The following is a 20827-nucleotide window of genomic DNA, read 5'->3' on the forward strand; positions in this document are numbered from 1 at the left end:
TTCCCTCCTACTTACTATTCCCTTCCTTGGCTCACACTGCCCCCATTTGTTTTCTCTGGAACTTAGATTCATTTTCATTTTAGAGATGGGAAAAGACTGAGTAAATGTGAGAAAACTAGCTGAACAGCAGCTACTTTTTTTCTGGCATAATCTACCCCTTCTTAAGAACTTACACGTGACCTTTGATTGGCGTTTTTAACCTCTTTAACAAACCATGTAACCTCAACAGCTGTGTTTGTTGGACAACACAGTGTAAAATACCACAGGCTGTAAAGCCAGATACTGGGGTTTGAATCCTTATTCAACATGGGAACATAGGAGCTATATAACATTAAGCAACTGACTTGCCTTCATTAATTTCTTTTTTTTTTTTTTTCTGAGACGGAGTCTTGCTCTGTCGCCTAGGCTGGAGTGCAGTGGCGCAATCTTGGCTTACTGCAATGTCCGCCTCCTGGGTTCAAGCGATCTTCCTGCCTCAGCCTCCTGAGTAGCTGGGATTACAGGTGCGTGCAAACACACCTGGCTAATTTTTGTATTTTTAGTAGAAACGGGGTTTCACCATGTTGGTCAGTCTGGTCTCAAACTCCTGACCTCTTTATCTGCCCACCTCAGCCTCCCAAAGTGCTGTGATTACAGGCGTGAGCCACTGTGCCCAGCTGCCTTTCACTAAATTTCTATCAACTCATTTGACTCGAGATAATAAAGCCTGCTTTTACAGCATAAGTGAAATAAAATGAATAAAGTGTCTAGACAATACCATAGCATAGTAGGTATTCAATACTGGAGAGATCCTGTTTATAAGACCCACTGCTTTGTTTTCTCAGGCAGAATGACAAAGAAACAATATGTAAAAAGCAACTAACTAAAATCTGTCCTTAGAAGGAAAAACATATCTTGTCCTTGGTCCTTAAATAATTTCCTCTATCACTCTCTAGAAGCACAGTGACTAAGAACACAGGTGTTCAGTGTTGGCTGGAATAAAATGGAATCAGATGCTGGTGCAGGGAAATTGAGCAGGGATGAAGAGAAAGTCACAGAGTGGAAAACACCAGGTTTGGAGAGTTCACTGGGAGTGCCGGGACATAAGCCTAATATTTGTGGGACAAAGCAACCCCTCTGAAACTTATCTAAAATGGTATTGTAATACCCATCTACAAGGTGGTTAGGAGAATTAATGAAAAAGTAGAACTGTGCTTTGTGAATTGTAAAGTGCATTTTATAAGGTGTTAAGATGAAAGGGAAAAACTAGGAAATAAGTTGCCCAAAGATATAGATAATTAGGACCAGGAAAGCATTATAAATTATATCTGTCAGTTCCTTCTCTTTTCCTTCTTCCCCCAGAATCCTCATCTTAACCAACACATCAAATATAAGAACACTCCTATACTTCTGTATATGGAGGGAAGAACAGCTCTTGTTTTATAGGCTCTGGAGTTGATACCTGGATAATGTGAGATCTGGAAAGAACTCGTGTGCTTAGTCCCTGTGGTTCTTATCACTCTAGAGTGGTGGAAGAGAGAAGAGGTTTATTTTATTTTTTTGATATGGAGTCTTGCTTTGTCACCTAGGCTGGAGTGCATTGGCTCACTGCAACCTCCGCCTCCCAGGTTCAAGCAATTCTCCTGCCTCAGCCTCCCCAGTAGCTGGGTCTACAGGCATGCACCACCATGCCCTGCTAATTTTTGTATTTTTAGTAGAGACGGGATTTCACCATATTGGTCAGGTTGGTTTCGAACTCCTGACCTCATGATCTGCCTGCCTTGGCCTCCCAAAGTGCTGAGATTACAGGTGTGAGCCACTGCGCCCAGCTGAGAGAAGAGTTAAGAACCAAGGACTATCTTTGCTGTAGGATATCCATTTTGGTCCTTTAGGCAAGCTGCAATGATATGCTAGCATTGTTTCTCTTAGAATTTGTCTTCAGTTGGTATGCTTCCCTCTGCTTTTCTGATAAGGATGTAATGATATATGATGACTGCACTCATTTTAAAAGTTAACTAGTTTTTATTTAATTGAAAAGGTATGGCTACTTGGCCTCAAGGACTTGAAAAAAAAAAGAAAAAGTAGGCTTGGCATGGTGGCTCATGCCTGTAATCCCATCACTTTGAGAAGCCAAAAGGTGGGTGGATCACCTGAGGGCAGGCATTCGAGACCAGCCTGGTCAACATGGTGAAACCCTGTCTCTACTAAAAAAAAAAATACAAAAATTATCTGGGCCTGATGGCATGGGTCTGTAATCCCAGCTACTCAGGAGGCTGAGGCAGGAGAATCGCTTAAACCCAGGTGGTGGAGGTTGCAGTCAGCTGAGATTGTGCCATTGCACTCCAGCCTGGGCAACAAAGTGAGACTCGGTCTCAAAAAAAAAAAAAAGAAAAAGAAAAAGTAAGGTACATGGAAAAAAGTTTCATATTAACAAGATGTTCAGTGAATAGCAAATCTCCATTTGATTTCAACTCTCAGTCTTGCTCCTCAGAGGCAACTACTGTTATTCATTTCTTGTGTCTTCTTCCAGAAATATTCTATGAATATAAACACTAATGAGAGAAAGCTGTCCACATTGCTTTTTGATTTGCTTTTTTACTATCTTGGGAATTATGTTTTTATCATAATATTCTATTTTGGGATGCACCATAGTTTATTCAGACGCATATGGATGACCATTTAGGTTATTTATAGTCTTCTGCAGTTAAGGACATTGCTGTAATGAAAAATCCCTATGTATCTTTATGAACATATATGTATTTTTATGTACATATGTGATCTATAGGATACATTTTTAAAAGTACATTGCAAAGTCAGAAATGTATTTTTATGTACATGTGATCTATAGGATACATTTTAAAAAGTGCATTTAAAATTGGTAGATAATGTCAAATTACCACTGAAAGACATTGCACCGGTTTGTACTTCTACCAACAGCCTATGCATGGCTAGTTCTCTCTTTCTTTTCAACACCGTTATCGATTTTCTATTTTCCGTTATCGATTTTCTATTTTTTTCAGTCTAAACTGATTTTAATTGAACTAATAGAACTAATTAATTGAACTAATAGAACTAATGTTAACTGAGCAGTCACTATGTACATGCCAGGCACAGTTCTAATTGCTTTATTACATTTTCTCAGTTAGTTCTCAATCCAAGCAAGGAAACTGGGGATTACACAGTGAGGAGTAGAGCCAGATTTAATCCCAAGTATTCTGACTCTAGAGGCAGCAGTTTTAACCATTATATCATATTGCTGCTTCTTCTTTTTTTTTTTTTTTTAAAGACGGGGTTTCACCATGTTGGTCAGGCTGGTCTTGAACTCCCGACCTCAGGTGATCCACCTGCCTTGGCCTCCAAAGTACTTGGATTATAGGCGTGAGCCACCACGCCCGGCCTATCATATTGCTTCTTAAGCTGTAGGCTGAACATGGTATATAATTTTATTTTTAAAATTTATTTATTTTTTAGATGGAGTCTTGCTCTGTTGCCCAGGCTAGAGTGCAGTGGCACGATCTCAGCTCACGGTAACCTCTGCCTCAGCCTCAGCCTCCTGAGTAGCTGGGATTTGTGCCACCACTCGCAGCTAATTTTTGTATTTTCAGTAGAGACAGGGTTTCACCATGTTGGTCAGGCTGGTCTTGAACTCTGGACCTCATGATCTGCCTACCTTGGCCTCCCAAAGTGCTGGGATTACAGGCGTGAGCCACAGCGCCTGGCCTTTTGTTTTTGTTTTGAGACAGGGTCTTCCCCTGTCACCTAAGCTCTGGAGTGCAGTGGTGCCATCAATATCCTGGGCTCAAGCGATCCTCCCACCTCCGCCTCCCAAGTAGTTGGGACTATAGGCATGAGCTACCATCCCCAGCTAATTGGGGGGAAAAAAAAAACAGTTGTAGAGATAGGGTCTTACTATGTTTCTCAGTCTTGTCGTCTTGAACTTCTGGCCTCAAGTGATTCTCCCCCTTTGACTTTTCGAAGTGTTGGGATTACAGGCATGAGCCACCACATCCACCAACATGGTATATCATTGTTTTAAATTTGCATTTCTTTAATTAGAGTGTTTTTATATGTGTATAAACCCTTTTTATTGGCCAGGCACGGTGGCTTACGCCCGTAATCCCAGCACTTTGGAAGGCCAAGGGGGGTGGATCAACTGAGGCTGGGAATTCGAGACCAGCCTGACCAACATGGGGAAACCCCATCTCTACTAAAAATACAAAAAAATTAGCTGGGCGTGGTGGCACATGCCTGTAACCCCAGCTACTTGGGAGGCTAAGTCAAGAGAATCTCTGGAACCCTGGAGGTGGAGGTTGTGGTGAGCCAAGATCGCGCCATTGCACTCCAGCCTGGGCAACAAGAGCAACACTCTGTCTCAAAAAAAAAAAATATTCCTTTCAATTTTAATTCATTTTTCCTGAAAATGGCCTTTGATGTCTTTTGTCACTTACTATTGGGCTGTTGCCTTTTTTTTTTTTTTTTTTTGAGACCAGGTTTGTCTCTGTCACTCAGGCTGGAGTGCAGTGGCACAATCTTGGTTTACTGCAACTTCTGCCTCTCAGGTCCAAGCAGTCCTCCCACCTAAGCCTCCTAAGTAACTAAAACTACAGGGATGTACCACCACGCCCAGCTTATTTTTTGTTTGTTTGTTTGTTTTTTTTTTGTAGAGAGGCTGGTCTTGAGCTCCTGGGGTCAAGCCATCTGCCCACCTCAGCTTCCCAAAATGCTGGGATTATAGGCTTGAGCCACTGCATCCAGCCTGTTGATCATTTTTATTAATCTGTTTGAACTCTGTATATTAAGGCAATTAGTCCTTTGTCAAATATGTTGCAAACATTTCCTCTAGTTTATCACTTACTTTTGTTTGGTTGGTGGCTTTTCTGGGTTTTTGTTTTTGTTTTTTTTTTATTTTGGTTTTGTGTGTGTGTGTGTGTGTGTGTGTGTGTGTGTGTGTGTGAGTGTTTGCAATGGACATGTTTCTAGTACTTATGTAGTCAAATGTATTACTCATTTTTTCTTTTTTTAAGCATGATCTTGTACCTATCTTTTTTTTTTTTTTTAAGACGGTGTATTGCTCTGTTGCCAGGTTGGAGTGCAGTGGCGTGATCTCAGCTCACTGCAACCTCCGCCTCCCGGTTTCAAGTGATTTCCTTGCCTCAGCCTCCCGAGTAGCTGGGACTACAGGCGCGTGCCCCACCACGCCTGGCTAATTTTTTTTTTTTTTTTGTATTTTAATTTTTGTATTTTAATAGACAGGTTTCACCATGTTGGCCAGGATAGTCTCAATCTCCTGACCTTGTAATCCGCCAGCCTCGGCCTCCCAAAGTGTTGGGATTACAGGTGTGAGCCACCGTGTCTGGCCATTACTCATTTTTTTCTATGCTCTGGATTTTATGCTTTGAATGGCTTTTTGTAAATTCCAATATTTGAAAAATAATTCACCCCAGCTTCAGTTTTTACATTTTATATTCTCGTTCCTGCTGGAATTTTAGTGAATATAGACAAGGTTATGCTTCAGATGCCCTAACTAGTTGTCTTGACATCATTTATTGAGTAAGTTGTTTTCTACTGATTTGAAATACCACGTTTAATGTATTCCCTAACATATTGGGGTCTGTTTCTGGATCCTCTAACCTATTGTTCTGGAGAGAAAGGTGATTGTTTTAGATTACTTGTCTCTGTAATCTAAAATCCAGGGTATAGGGCGGGCACAGTGGCTCACGCCTGTAATCCCAACACTTTTAGAGGCTGAGGCGGGTGGATCAGTCGAGGTCAGGAGTTTGAGACCAGCCTGGCCAACATGGTGAAACCCCGTTTGTACTAAAAATACAAAAATTAGCTGGACATGGTGGCACACGCCTGTGGTCCCAGCTACTTGGGAGGCTGAGGCAAGAGAATCGCTTGAACCTGGGTGGCAGAGATTGCAGTGAGCCGTGATCGAGCCACTGCCCTTCAGCCTGGGTGACAGAGTGAGACTCAGTCTCAGAAAAAAAAAAAAAAAAAAATCCAAGGTACAATCCTGGCTTGATCCTATGTGAATTCTTCCATTTAAGATTTCATATGGCAGGGCGTAGTGGCTCACGCCTGTAATCCAAGCACTTTGGAGGCCAAGGCGGGTGGATCACCTGAGGTCGGGAGTTCAAGACCAGCCTGACCAACATGGTGAAACCCTGTCTTTATTAAAAAAAAAAAAATTTTCACAGACACTAGGAAATTGTAATATCAGTAGTGACAGGCAATTGTAAGCTTCTAATAAAAGTGTATTGAATTTTAGGCTTTATTCAAATGAACTGGTTGACTTCAGGTACAGCTGATGGTCTTTTACTAGGATCAGATTTACTTTTTCCAAAGTTGGAAGGGCTCATTAAAGGCCCTATCCTTTATATATGCCTTAAGATATTTCTTCCATTACTTAAGTTCTCTGATAACTGAAACTAAACCATTAGGAAATCTTTTATTTGGATTGAGATAATCTGCTATTGAAGTACAAGTGTAACCTGTACTCTATAGGTGATGTATAAATTGGACCTAAGTGAAGGCAACCAGCATGAGTGCTAGAGTCAGATTGCCTGGATTAAATTCTGGCTCTGTCTAAATGTGTGACCTTACACAAGTTAATCTTTCTGGGTCTCAGTACCCTTATATGTAAAATGGGGATTATGTATATATATATATATGGAGAGAGAGACAGAGAGAGACTGGCTCTTTCACCCAGGCTGGAAAGCAATGGAGTGATCTTGGCTCACTGCAACCTCCACCTCCCAGGTTTAAGTGATTCTCCTGCCTCAACCTCCCAAGTAGCTGGGATTATAGGCACCCACTACCAAGCCTGCCTAATTTTTTATATTTTAGTAGAGAACGGGTTTCACCATGTTGGCTAGGCTAGTCTCGAACTCCTGACCTCAGGTGATTCACCCACCTTGGCCTTCCAAAGTGCTGGGATTATAAGCATGAGCCACTGCACCCAACTTAAAATATAAAATCTGTATTTTAGCTATCATTACTTTTATTTGGAGACAGGGTCTCACTTTGTTGCTGAGGCTGGAGTGTAGTGGCATGATCATAGCTTGTTGCAGCCTCAAACTCCTGGCCTTAAGTGATCTTCCCACCTCAGCCTCCCAAAGTGCTTGGATTACTGGCATAAGCCACCATGCCCAGCCTGGATATCATTACATCTTAATGCATAAAGAAATTTCTTACTTTTTTGTAGCTGTGTAGTATTACATTAATAATGTATTACAATTTATCTCATCGATTTCCTATTGTTAAACATTTAGGTTGCTTCCAAACTTGCTATTACAACAATTTGGCAATGAATAATTTTATTCACGTGCCATTTTGCATGTGTATGAGTATATTTGGAGCATAAATTTATAGATATGAAATTGTGAAGCCAAAAAGTAGTATGTATATTTTGATAGCTATTACCAAATTTCCTTCCATAGGGGTTACACCTCCTTCAATGATGTATGAGAGTTCTTTTGACAGATCTTAAAGTCTTGCTGAATTGATTATATCTCCAAGTTGTTTGGTTTCATTCTGCATCATTTCCCAGATATTAAAGAGATGCACAATAACTTTTCCTTTAACACTTTGCATTGTTAAATTACCTTATGTAATCCTTTCTATTTTATAATAGCCAGAAGTTAGTAACTGAAACTTTCGATGTATTTTTTTTCCCATGGCAATTTTTAAAACCAGAAAAAATGATTAGTAACCCTTTATAGTAAAAACATGGGCATTTATCTCATCGATTACACAGTTTAACCACCTGAATCACTGTCTCTAGTTATACCATGAGCTCTCCAGGGTTTCTTCTAAGTAGCTCCAAGGTGCCCTGCATGTCACCTCACTGGGTCAGGTGGTGATGGGTCTTGGATAGGAGACCTGGCTTTTGCCCCATTTCCTGGGCTAACAGGATTTCATCCAACCAAACTACTGGCCAAATTTTGAGCTATTCATACACCCTGGCTTTTGTAGATTTCCTTATAGGAAATGAAGGGGTAGTTCTGACCCCTGAAGAGAGGCATGGCTACAAATGTAAAAGCTATATTTCAAAACTTCTCTATAGTTAAAATAGCTGATCCAGTTTTCTTTCCTGAGGCTAAGGCTCCCTCTATCGGAGACTGCCGTTACATTTCTCCTTTCCCCCAACAATACAAAAGAATAATCGTCTTGATAAGATCCCCTTCCTGAGGAGCCAAAGAACAAGCTTTGTCTACTCTTCACACACTGCCTATGGGGTAGCCCTCTCTGCAGGAACACTCGTGGAGATGGAGCTATAACACTATTTCTTAAAACAAAAAGACCAAATAACAAGCTTTAAACAACCAAAATCACTGAAGAGACATCAATATCTCTCACTAGTGGTGTGAATAAATTTGTTTACTTGCACAACTAAGAATAAATGATGGTTATAATGGTACCAGTATAGGATATCATGGCTATATGCTTTGACAATATATAGGTTGACCATGAAGTCTGGAAATAGATACTTTTATTTTATCATGTATTTAAATACATCAAGAAACCATTACTATGTAATCATTAACTTTTCCACATTTCTTGGAAATCCTGTAAGTATAGTACAACTATCAATGAAGAGAGATTAGGGGGTCAGGCTCGGTAGCTCATGCCTGTAATCTCAACACTTTGGGAGGCTAAGGTGGATGGATCACTTGAGGTCAGGAGATCAAGACTAGCCTGGGTAGCATGGTGAAACCCCGTCTCTACTAAAAATACAAAAATTAGCCAGCTGTGGTGGCACACTCCTGTAGACCTAGCTGTTTGGGAGGCTAAGTCATGAGAATTACTTGAACCCAGAAGGTAAAGGTTCCAGTGAGCTGAGATCTTAGCATGACACTCCAGCCTGGGCAACAGAGCAAGACTCCATCTCAAAAAAAAAAAAAAAAGAGAGAGAGATTAGGGCAAGTACATGAGAAATAAAATAAGCTCTCTATCAGACACAGATATTAACCAGGAGTAAAAGGATTTTTCCTCAAGGTAGGTTCTAAGGAGAATAACAGATTACTAGATAATTTCAGTGTTGCTCATATAAATAGTAGCCAAAAAGAGAGAACGTATGTATTGTATAAAACTATTAGGATAAAGGTATCCATTAGAACAAAAATACAAACTCTTCCTAAACATCAAAGATATGTTTAAGGCCAAGGGGATGGCAGGACGCGAGGAGGAAGCAAGAGAAACAGACCACATGGTGAAATTAAACTTAAATATATATACAACATAAAATTTGTAAGGCAGATCTTTGGCCAAACATACAGATAACATCAATAAATATGAATGGGTTTACCACACCTATTAAAAGAAAATTTTCACGTTGACTAACAAAGCAAAATCTAACACTGTGCTGTATAAAAGAACTACATCTAAGAAGAGTTTCAGGAAGGCTAAATGACGAATGGATGTACCAGAATTTGTTCCTAGATTTAAGCAGGGGTTGCAGTTGTAATTATCCATCAAAGTAGAATTCTGACTAAAAAGCATTAAAAGAGAGAAACTTTAACTACAATTTTAATTAAAAAGGTAATGACATTTTATACAAGGAAAAATAGAGGCACACAATAATAGGAGACTAACAAATCAATCCCTCAGATCTAGAAAGATCAAGTGAACAATAAGGATATAGAAGACCTAAACAACCTAATAAATAGATTTATTTAAGTAGATTTAATAATATTAAACTGAACCTTAATAATAGAGAATAAACTTTTTTTAAAAAAATGCATAAAGCATTCACAAAAATGTGATATTTACATCCTAAGCTACAAAGAAAATCTCTTTTATTTTTTCTTGAGTGCTGTTAAAGGCAAGAAAATCTCAATATATCCAAAGTGAAGAAATAATAATTCAAATAGTATTCTCTGACCAAAATATAATACAATTAGACAAACCAAACAATAACAAACCAAAAAGCCTTTTCCAAAGGGAATTTTATTTGCACATACTCACACTCACTCTCCCATACACTTCCCCAAAGGGAAATTTCAGAACATGCTGTTAAACCACTCCTGGGTCAAACGCAAAATGCAAAACAAATTGCAGGTTTTTGTTTTTCGTTTTTTCCTAACAATGCAAGGCAAAGCCTTTATTCATTTTAATGTTGCACAAGTGTAAGGACCATAGAATCTGGGTTTATTAACTTTAGGTAACAATAATTAAAAGATAGAAAATGTCTCATATTACAGAAATTTAAAAATTGAGTATACAATAAATGATGAAGAAAACTAAAAATAGAACAGGACGATGTTCAAATAACAAATACAATTAGCAAATGGGGCCAAAAGATCAACATATATCCCACATCATCTTTCATGCAGTGTCTCAGCTTTTTTTCCCCAAACATAACAGGTTAATTAAAACTAGCCCTATTAAGAATATTAGTTTGCTGGGCATGATGGCTCACACCTATAATCCCAGCACTTTGGGAGGCTGAGGCGGTGGATCACCTGAGTTCAGGAGTTCAAGACCAGCCTGGCCAACATGATGAAACCCTGTCTCTACTAAAAAAAAAAAAAAAAAAAAAAAATTAACCAGGCATGGTGGTGCATGCCTGTAATCCCAGCTACTCAGGAGGCTGAGGCAGGAGAATCACCTGAACCTGGGAGGGGAAGGTTGCAGTGAGCCGAGATCACACCACTGCACACTCCAGCCTGGGCAATAAGAGCGAAACTCTGTCTGAAAAAAAAAAGAATATTAGTTTATGTTTCCTTCTGAAATTAATATTTGAATGAAAAATGTATTAATAACTCATGGTTTCCTACTGAAGATTCCACCAGATGATGCTCAGAGATTTAGACAATGCTAGAATAAGACACTATTGGGTGATTATTTCAAAGTATGAACTACAGGTAAAATCTATTCATTTATTTTTATTATTTTTTTATCGAGATGGAGTCTCACTCTGGCTCCCAGGCTGGAGTGAAGTAGCGTGATCTTGGCTCACCACAACCTCTGCTTCCCCGGTTCAAGCGATTCTCCTGCCTCAGCTTCCCAAGCAGCTGGTATTACAGGCGGGCGCCACCATACCCAGCTAATTTTTGTATTTTTAGTAGAGATGGGGTTTCACCATGTTGGTCAGGCTGGTCTCAAACTCTTGACCTTGTGATCCACTCGCCTTGGCCTCCCAAAGTGCTGGGATTACAGGAGTGAGCCACCACACCTGGCTTTTTTTTTTTGAGATGAAGTTTCACTCTGTCACCCAGGCTGGAGTGCAACGGCATGATCTCAGCTCACTGCAGCCTCCACCTCTTGGGTTCAAGCCATTCTCCTGCCTCAGCCTCCCGAGTAGCTGGGATTATAGGCACTCGCTGCCACTCCCAGCTAATTTTTTTATTTTTAGTAGAGAAGGGGTTTCACCATGTTGGCTAGGCCGGTCTCAAACTCCCGACCTCAAGTGATCTGCTTGCCTCAGCCTCCCAAAGTGTTGGGATTACAGGCATGAACCACTACGCCCAGCTTAATTTTTGTATTTTTAGTAGAGATGGGCTTTCAGCATGTTGGCCAGGCTAGTCTTGAACTCCTGACCTCAGGTGATCCACCCAGCTTAGCCTCCCAAAGTCCTGGGATTACAGGCATGAGCCACCTGTGCCCGGCTGAACTACAGGTAAAATCTAAAAGGACATACATAATAATTTTTTTTGAGACAGCCTATGTGTCTTTTAAATTTGAAAATATTTTTTAGGCTGGGTGCGGTGGCTCATGCCTGTAATCCCAGCACTTTGGGAGACTGAGGCAGGAGGATCACGAGGTCAGGAGTTCAAGACCAGCCTGACTAACATGGTGAAACCTCATCTCTACTAAAAATAAAAAAATGAGATGGGCATAGTGGCAGGCTCCTGTAATCCCAGCCACTCTGGAGGCCGAGGCAGGAGAATCGCTTGAGCCCAGGAGGCGGAGGTTGCAGTGAGCTGCATCCTTTCAATGGTGTTTAAGAGAAATTCCCTTTCTTTGGGATCTTTTGTGTAAGTGTCAATAAGGAGACTATATATTTAAGAATGTATGTTTTTAAGTCATAATGGGCTTCTGCAATCTGATCTTCTTGGCTAAATCGCTCCACTAAGTTTTCATTTACTATACCATCACCTGCTGCGAAGAAAGCCGGAACATGGGATATTAAATCTCTCTCCTTGGTTCAGAAGGAAGCCTCCGCCTTCTTATACATCTACTAATTATCATGGTACTCGATGGGGAAGGTGACAAAGCGGCGGGGATTTTCTCTCAGCAGTGGTTCATCCTCCACACCAGGGGTAGCTACTTTAGTTTTCAGCTCCGCAGGCTCCTAGAAGATCCTCACGGGTTTGCTGGCCCCGTCACGGTCCCGCTCAGGACCAGGGACGTGTTCTCCTTGTTGGCCAGGCTGAGATCCTTCAGCAGCAAGAGCTGCAGTTGCAAAAAATTAGCCAGGCGTGGTGGTGGGCGCCTGTAGTCTCAGCTAATTGGGAGACTGAGGCAGGAGAATCACTTGAACCCGGGAGGCGGAGGTTGCAGTGAGCCCAGATCGCGCCACTGCACTCCAGCCTGGGCGACAGACTCCGCCTCAAAAAAACCAAGAGCTTTAGTTGCTGCGGGTCCGCGATGGGAGTGAGCGGGACGCGGACCAGGAGCATGGTGGTGGCACGGGAGTTTTTTAAAACAGTAATGAAAACCAGAATCTATGGGAAACAGTGAAGCTTTATTTAACACAGCATTTCCAAAACTTGTTTGAACACATAAATATAGTGACTTTAGCATTCTGTGAAACAGAATATATAGGGGTTTAGGATAGCATACAGGGTTTGGAATAGGATATAAATTATAATCCGAACTCTCAGTAGTTAACACTGGATGACATTAGGGTACATTGTTCTTTATGTGTATTTTTTTTCATCTATTAGATACAATTATTCCATACCAACTGTGGCATATGGTGGTAATCCTGATGAAATGTTACTTATGAGAAGTCTGAAAAATACAAAACACTACAGATGCGAAGTGGTTTGGAGAATTTTTTAAAACTCTACAGAAATGCAAAGGTTTTTTTCCTCAGATTTTGTAGTAATAGTAGATTTAGGGTTAGTGCTCGGTATATCATTTCAACGGTGTTACATTCGTAAGTCTCTTGCCTTATACCTTTTTAAGTTTCTTTTTGAAAAAGTTGATGTTGGGTAATTTGGCTTTTCTCTTGTACTGTAGAAAAACTTTGTCAATAACTGAGGAGAATAGGTAAGAAGGAGAAAAGGAAGGATTTTTTTTTTTTTTTTTTTTTGAGACAGTCTTGTTCTGTCGCCAGGCTGGAGTGCAGCGGCGCAATCTTGGCTCATTGCAATCTCCGTCTCCTGGGTTCAATAGATTCTCCTGCCTCAGCCTCCCAAGTAGCTGGGACTACAGGCACGCACCACCATGCCCAGCTGATTTTTGTGGTTTTAGTAGAGACGAGGTTTCACCACATTGGCCAGGATGGTCTCGATGTCTTAACTTTGTGATCTGCCTGCCTTGGCCTCAGGGTGTGAGCCACCTTACAGGCATGAGCCACTGTGCCTGGCCAAGGAATTTGTTAATATGAATTTTTTTTTCCTGTAGATATCTCAATATTGTAGATTACACTGAATTGTCCTTTTTGTTTCTGATTCTTTGAGACACAGTTGAGATTCTGTTACTGACAATCTGTCTTGGGACATTGAGGCATTGGTGTAATTAAGAGTGTTTATTTATTTATTTATGAGACAGAGTCTCACTCTTTGCCTAGGCTGGAGTACAGTGGTGTGATCACAGCTCACTTGATCTCCTGGGCTCAAGCAATCTTTCCACCTCAGCCTCTTGAGTACCTGGGACTATAAGCATGAGCCACGATGCCCAGCCAATTTTTAAATTTTTGTAGAGATGGAGTCTTACTTTGTTGTTCAGGGTGGTCTCCAACTCCTGGACTCAGTGATCTTCCTGTTTCAGCCTCTCAAAGTGCTAGGATTACTGGCATGAGCCACCGCACCTGACCAAGACCATATATTTAAACTTTAGAAGTTGTGCACTTTTAAGATGCAGCAGAACCAGTTGTTGACTGACTGCCATAAAGATGGAATAGTGGCCAGGTGCAGTGGCTCATGCCTGTAATCCCAGCACTTTGGGAGGCTGAGGCAGGTGGATTACCTGAGGTCAAGAGTTCAAGGCTGGCCTGGCTAACATGGTGAAACACCGTTTCTACTAAAAATACAAAAAATTAGCTGGGCGTGATGGCACAGGCCTGTAATCCCAGCTACTCAGGAGTCTGAGGCAGGAGAATCGCTTGAACCCAGGAGGTGGAGGTTTCAGTGAGCCGAGATCATGCTGTTGCACTCTAGCTTCCGCAACAAGAGTGAAACTCCACCTCAAAAAAAAAAAAAAAAAAAAAAAAATGGAATAGTTTTCTGAATACATGTGTACACGAAAGTGTGAGGGGCTCTTAGTGGTTGTCTAGGTTCATTTGTATGTATACTCATCAGTAAAAGAGGGTTTTTTTGTGTGTTCTTTTTTGTTTGTTTTTCATTACAAAAATTAAAAGAGACTAGGTGTGGTGGCTCACGCCTGTAATCCCAGCACTTTGGGAGACCAAGGCGAATGGATCACCTGAGGTCAGGAGTTCAAGATCAGCCTGGCCAACATGGTGAAACTTCATCTCTACTAAAAACACAAAAATTAGCCTGGCACGCGCCTGTAATCCCAGCTACTCAGAAGGCTGAGGCAGAAAAATCACTTGAACCCAGGAGGCGGAGGTTGTAGTGAGCTGAGATCGAGCCACTTCACTCCAGACCAGGCGACAGAGCAAGACTATGTCCAAAAAAAAACAGAAAGGAAGAAAAAGGAAAAAAGGAAGCTGAGCTAGAGATTAAACATTTCACAGAGAAGGAAATACAAATGGCCAGCTGCGGTACTCATGCCTGTAATCCCAGCACTTTGGGAGGATCACTTGAGGCCAGAACATCGAGACCAGCTGGGCAACATAAATGACCTCATCTCTACTAAAAATCAAGTGATTACCTTTAGGGAGAGAGAAAAAATAATAAGAAGGCATTAGGGGTAGATGATAAACTTCTTTGAATATTGTTTTATAGACTTTATTTTGAAAACATGTATTTTACATAATTATAAAAAAATTTAAAGAAATCTAAAATAAATAATCTCTATTTTTACAACAAAAAGTTTTTTTTAAAGAAGAAATAGTTGGCTATAATACAAAAGCTATTATATAAATGAGTTAATACCTCTACTTCCTCTCAACTTGACAAATTTCATATTGTTTTCTTTCTTGAGATTAAGTCTCCCTCTAGTGGAGACTAGTTTTACAACTAGTCCCCAACATCCAGCACCACAAAGGAAAAAATCCTTGGCCTATTGCCTCCTGCTGCTGTAAAATTATATATTATAGGTATCAGAGTCTTGAGAAGGAGGATGTGGTGGAAGATACTGAGCAATGGGATAGTAGAGTTGGGAACAGAGTTAAGTTTCATAAGGAATTAGGGATATGAGAAGCTCTAAGAGCCAAGATTTGGATTATTCAACTCAGAAAGGGGAAGGAACCTTGACTTCATGACGGTAAAAAATTCCACCACCTTTGCCAGAAAGAGGTGATTCACACGCTGATATCACTGTGTTCTCAGGGAAATAGCTCCCACAAGGTATTGCATTAGGGAGAAGCCACGGTGAGGAACAGTGATGAGCAGGGCATGAAGAGTGGTTGTCCTAAGCCAGATATGATGTCGTGAGGGTGAACTCCAGGACCTTCTGTCCTTCAGGACGATCCCACAGTCTCACTGACCGCTGAGGCCAGACTCATGAAAGCTTTGCCCTTCCAAAGACTGATCAGGGGAAAAGGTACTGACACAGCCTCTTCAGCTTCTGGCAGGGAGGGGCAAGGACTACTCACATTGAAAGTGGCCCCTTGGGGGATGACGGGAGGGTCCTTGTGTCCTGGACTACCCTAGGTCTCATCTGACCTTGCATAGTGAAAGCTACTCATGGGAGAACTCCCTTATCAGGGAAGCCCTTAGAGTGGAAGGGCTTTCCTAACATCGACTCCCATTTCTGGAAGTCTATGCCATTCTTCTCCACTCTCTGCTGCACTGTGGTCTTAGCCTCTGTAGAGAATGTTTGTTGGTTGCCACCTCAGCATATATCTTCCACCCTCTTCACAATTTTCAATAAGAACACAAAAAGAAATGAAGACTAAAAATGGCCCAGTTTCCTAAGATCATTTTCTGATCCTATAAAATCTGATTCCTTAATTCAGCTCTGTGAGCCTGCTCTTTTACATATCTAGCTTGAGAATGCTGTCCAGGAAGGGACTCGTGTGAAGAATTATTTCTGCCAATTCCTATATCTTTCTTTGTCTTGCCTTCACTTTCTCCTTTAAGAGGTGAATTTACAGACACATTAAAATTCTGGAGGAAAACACTGGGCTAATTAAGTGTGGTGACCCTTCCTAGAAGCAAAATGTAGCATATTTCTATAGGAGTACATCAATGAAGACCATTGAGGAAGATATCTCTCTCAAACATGTTGGTTGCTTAAGGCCAGCCCCCAGACTGTAATTCCTAAAGTAACAAAAGGTAATGTCAACCTTATATAATAGAATATTATTAAGCCTTGAAAAGGCAGGATATTCTGACACATGCCAGAACATGGATGAAACTTGAGGACACTATGTCCAGTGAAATAAACAAGTCATGAAAGGACAAATGCTGTATGATTCTACTGATATGAGGTACTTTGAATAGCCAAAATCATAGAACAGAAATTAGAAGAGTGGCTGACAGGAGCTGAGGGAAGGGATGATGAGGAGTTATTGCTTAATAAGTACAGAATTTCAGTTTTGCAACATGAAAAGGGTTCTGGAAATGGATAATGGTGATGGTTGCAAAATGATATGAATGTATTTAATACCACTGAGCTCTACACTCACAAATGGTTTGGATGATAAATTTTATGTTATGTAATATTACCACAATAAAAAAAATTGGGAAAAAAAAGCAATATGACCCTTTTGAGGACTCCCAAGGAGTAATGAAAGCAGATAACAGGCCAGGCGCGGTGGCTCACACCTGTAATCCTAGCACTTTGGGAGGCTGAGGCAGGCGGATCACCTGAGGTTGGGATTTTGAGACCAGCCTGACCAACATAGAGAAATCCCATCTCTACTAAAAAATACAAGATTAGCCAGGTGTAATACAAGATTAGAATGCCTATAATCCCAGCTACTTGGGAGGCTGAAGCAGGTGAATCATTTGAACTCAGGAGGTGGAGGTTGCAGTGAGCTGAGATTGTGCCACTGCACTCCAGCCTGGGCAACAGAGCAAGACAGCAAGACTCCATCTCAAAAAAAAAAAAAAAAAAAAAAAGTAGTGAGACTAGAGTCTATCTAGATCAGAATTATTAGTCATATCATCATTATGGAAGTGATTAAATTAAAATGTAACAAAAAATGTTTTAACTTATTTTTGTAATAACCAAATATAAAATCATAATAGTAGTACATTTTGCATATGAGAAAATTGAAGCACAGGAAAGTTAAATAATTTCTCCAAGAACACACAATAAGTTGTAGAACCAGTTACCAAACCCAGGTAGTCTGGCAAATCCCCACACTGGCCTGTTCCTGAAAGCCCAGTCCCTAAAATCTGAAATCTCTAGCCTTCAACTAATTTGATTGGTTAAACAAATTGAATAAATTTATTTCCTATGGGAATGCTCAGATGTTTAACTTCCTAATGTTCACTGAGACTCTTCAAGAGTGGGTGAGGGATAGAATATACAGCATTTCCTCAGTTTATTCAGCCATTGAATTGATTTTTTGTAAGCATCTCAAGGAACTTGAGCCCAAATTTTGCAAAACTGCATGTAATATGCAATGTTGCTTTTGTTTGTCTTTTCCAGCTACTTTAAGAGAATATTTAAATCATTTTCTCTCATTTGGAAAAAATTTTAAATTGAGATATTGAGAAGCTTAATGATTTGCCCAAGGTCATAATCAGTTAATATTGTGGTCAGAATTAGAATCTAAGCCTGGCTACAATTTCAGGGATCTTCTTTTAAAGTTGTTTTTTTTTTAACACTTTGTTTTTAAGACAGGATCTCACTCTGTTACCCAGGCTGGAGTGCAGTGGCATGATCGCAGCTCACTGTAGCCTTGACCTCCCCAGGCTCAGGTGATCCTCCAACCTCAGCCTCCTGAGCAGCATGCGCCACTAATTTTTGTATTTTTTTGTAGAGACAGGGTTTCACCATGTTGCCCAGGCTACTCTCGAACTCCTGGGCTCAAGTAATCTGCTTGCCTCAGCCTCCAAAAGTGCTGGGATTACAGGGATGAGTTACCATTCCCAGCCTAAAGTTATTTTTTTTTTAATTACAGAAGGAATACTAGCAGATTTCATTCTAGCAAATCAAACAATAACAAGCATTTACCTAGAGGAACTAAGTAAACCTCATAACACTAAGTCTTAGTTATCTATTTCTGTATAACCACTTCAAAATTTAATGGCTGTGGCAGGTTGCATTTTTCAAGAGGGTTGTAACAAGATATTCCACACACATGTGCTTCTTAAATGTGACACTCCTCCCATTAAGAGGTGGAGTCTATATTTCCTCCTCTTGAATTTGGGTGGGCCTGTAAGTAAGATGGAAGTGATGCAAGGTTGAAAAAAGTGATACATCTTCCATTTGATTCTCTTAGGAGTCACTCAGAATCCAGCCACCTTGGAAATGAGGAAGCTGAACGACCTCATGGAGTAACCACATAGGTGTTCCTGCTGGCAATCCCAGCTGAGATCCCGGTCAACAGCCAGCATAACCTCAGACAGATGCTGAAGTAAATTAAAATGGAGACCATGCCTGAAGAATCCCTGAGCAGACAAAACCAGGCCTCATAAGTGACCTCAACCTTTCTTGATTTACAAACACAAGGGAAACGTATGTTGAGCCATTTCTTGTAAATGCCTATATTAAAGAAAAACAGAACTTAAGCTCAACCAATTGGAAGTAGCCAACAAACTTATATAACTAGGGACTTTCCAACAAGTTAGAATGAATAAAGCAACTGTATAATTGCAATCAATCAAATTTTTTATTTTGCTTCCACATTTACCCCATAAATACTTGCCCGTGATGATTTTCATGGGAAAACTAAGCTTCTAACTTCTTTTGGTTTGGTATTTCCTAATTCATAAATTGCTTCCTACTCAAATGAACTCTTAAAAATTTTTTAATTGTGCCTCAGTGTACCTTTTACATATGTGAATGAGCAATTCCAAATGATTCCAGCCGCAAGCTTTCAAGTCATCTCAGGCTTCCAAGTCTTCTCAGCTGAGGTCTCAGTGCTTCTGAAGCACAGACAAATCATCCACACTATACCCTTTCCAAATTCTTGACCCGCAGAATCCATGACATCATAAACTGCTTGCTGTTTTTGCACCAGTAAGTTTGGAGTGGTTTGTTACACAGCAATCGGTAACTGGGACACTCCCTTATCTTCCCGAGGTAGCATCTTGGTGAAGGTGGAGCTACCAATGACCTAGAGATAGCAGAAAAAGGGGGCAACCGCAAGTCCCTGTGACTAGACTGGCACCCTGATGCTCTCAGATGTGTTGGGCTGACCTTGTCCCTGGGTACCTTGTGCTGAGCGAAGTGCAGCTTTTTTCTGTTGCGCCTTTTGGAGTATCATCCTAACATTGACTTCTCAAGTCCATGGTCTCATACCATCCCATTTGCCTCTAGTTGCCAAGTCTCTGCCCAGCGGGCTTCCTTGTCTTATTCCCAGACTTCTACAAAAGACATTTATTCTTGTCTAGGTATATTCCCTTAGAAGGAGATGGGAGTCAAATCTGTTCAGAATCCATTCCTCTCTCCATACCCCCAACTCCTGATAAAGCTGGGTGAAGTTCTCACCACTTACTCCAAAGGGTTTTAAAATCCATTCCCTCAGGAGCAGGAGGCTTAGATTCCTTCCAGCACTGGCTTTACCTTCAGGGTTTCACTGGAATATTTGGGAGTGTTCTGTAAGGGATGAAGGGTGAGCAGCTGTGTTTGTTCAAAGCAGCAGGAAGTACTGCTGGACACCAAGCCCAGCCTCCTGCAATTTCCTCACTGCCTCACCTTGTGGCCAGAAGAAGCCAAGCTATCCACCCCTTCCGTGGTAGGGCTGGGGCTCAGTTCCTTTATTTGGTTCGAACCTCCCAGTTTACCCCTCCAAGGACTCGAAGATAAATCACATTCTCAGCAGGCCTGGTTTCAAGTGATGCACCAGCATAAAAAGGGATTTGCGGGCAATCAGTATAAATGATCTGGGTTTGCATCTAGCTCCAACACTTAATATAATGGGATCTCAGGCATGTCTCTACAATTTTATCTCTTCATCTGCAATATTTTGATAATAGTTACTTCATAAGATTATTAAAAGGATTCGATGACACTGTAAACTAGTCTGATAGAAAGTAAACGTAAAGCAAAAGTTAGTTACGATTAGAAAATGCATGTTAGCAAATTAAAGACGCAGAAAGCGATTTAATTAAAGAGAATTGCTTAATTATGTTCAACCCCAGATTTTCCTGCTTGATAAATTCACAGAACCCTTTCAAACGACACACCAGTAATTAAGATTAGGGTGGAGACGGAGGAACTGGAGTGAACGGGACTCGACGGGACCACGTCCACGCACGAGTATGAGGTGAGGTGTGCAGGTCAGTGGGACCGCCACTCCCCTCGGGAAGGACACGGCGGTCTTTTAGTCCTCCTGGGGCTGAACCCGCAACGTCTACGCGAGGCTGACGGGGCAGCGCGTTTGGATTAGCTCTTTCTCCGCCCCCTCGCCACAGCCCGCGCGCGTTCC

General features: G+C 41.0%; 1 long non-coding RNA gene across 1 annotated transcript; it reads left to right on the forward strand.

The window, feature by feature from the left end:
- The first annotated feature begins 524 nt into the window (after window positions 1-524).
- LOC135272296 (uncharacterized) lies at window positions 525-20501 on the forward strand. Its single transcript, XR_010340408.1, has 2 exons — window positions 525-1052; window positions 18677-20501. It is a non-coding gene; the product is annotated as an uncharacterized LOC135272296 (long non-coding RNA).
- The last annotated feature ends 326 nt before the right edge of the window (window positions 20502-20827 follow it).

This window comes from Aotus nancymaae, unplaced genomic scaffold (assembly GCF_030222135.1).
Source record: "Aotus nancymaae isolate 86718 unplaced genomic scaffold, 86718_ANA_hifiasm-v0.15.2.pri h1tg000108l, whole genome shotgun sequence".
Taxonomy (NCBI): domain Eukaryota; kingdom Metazoa; phylum Chordata; class Mammalia; order Primates; family Aotidae; genus Aotus; species Aotus nancymaae.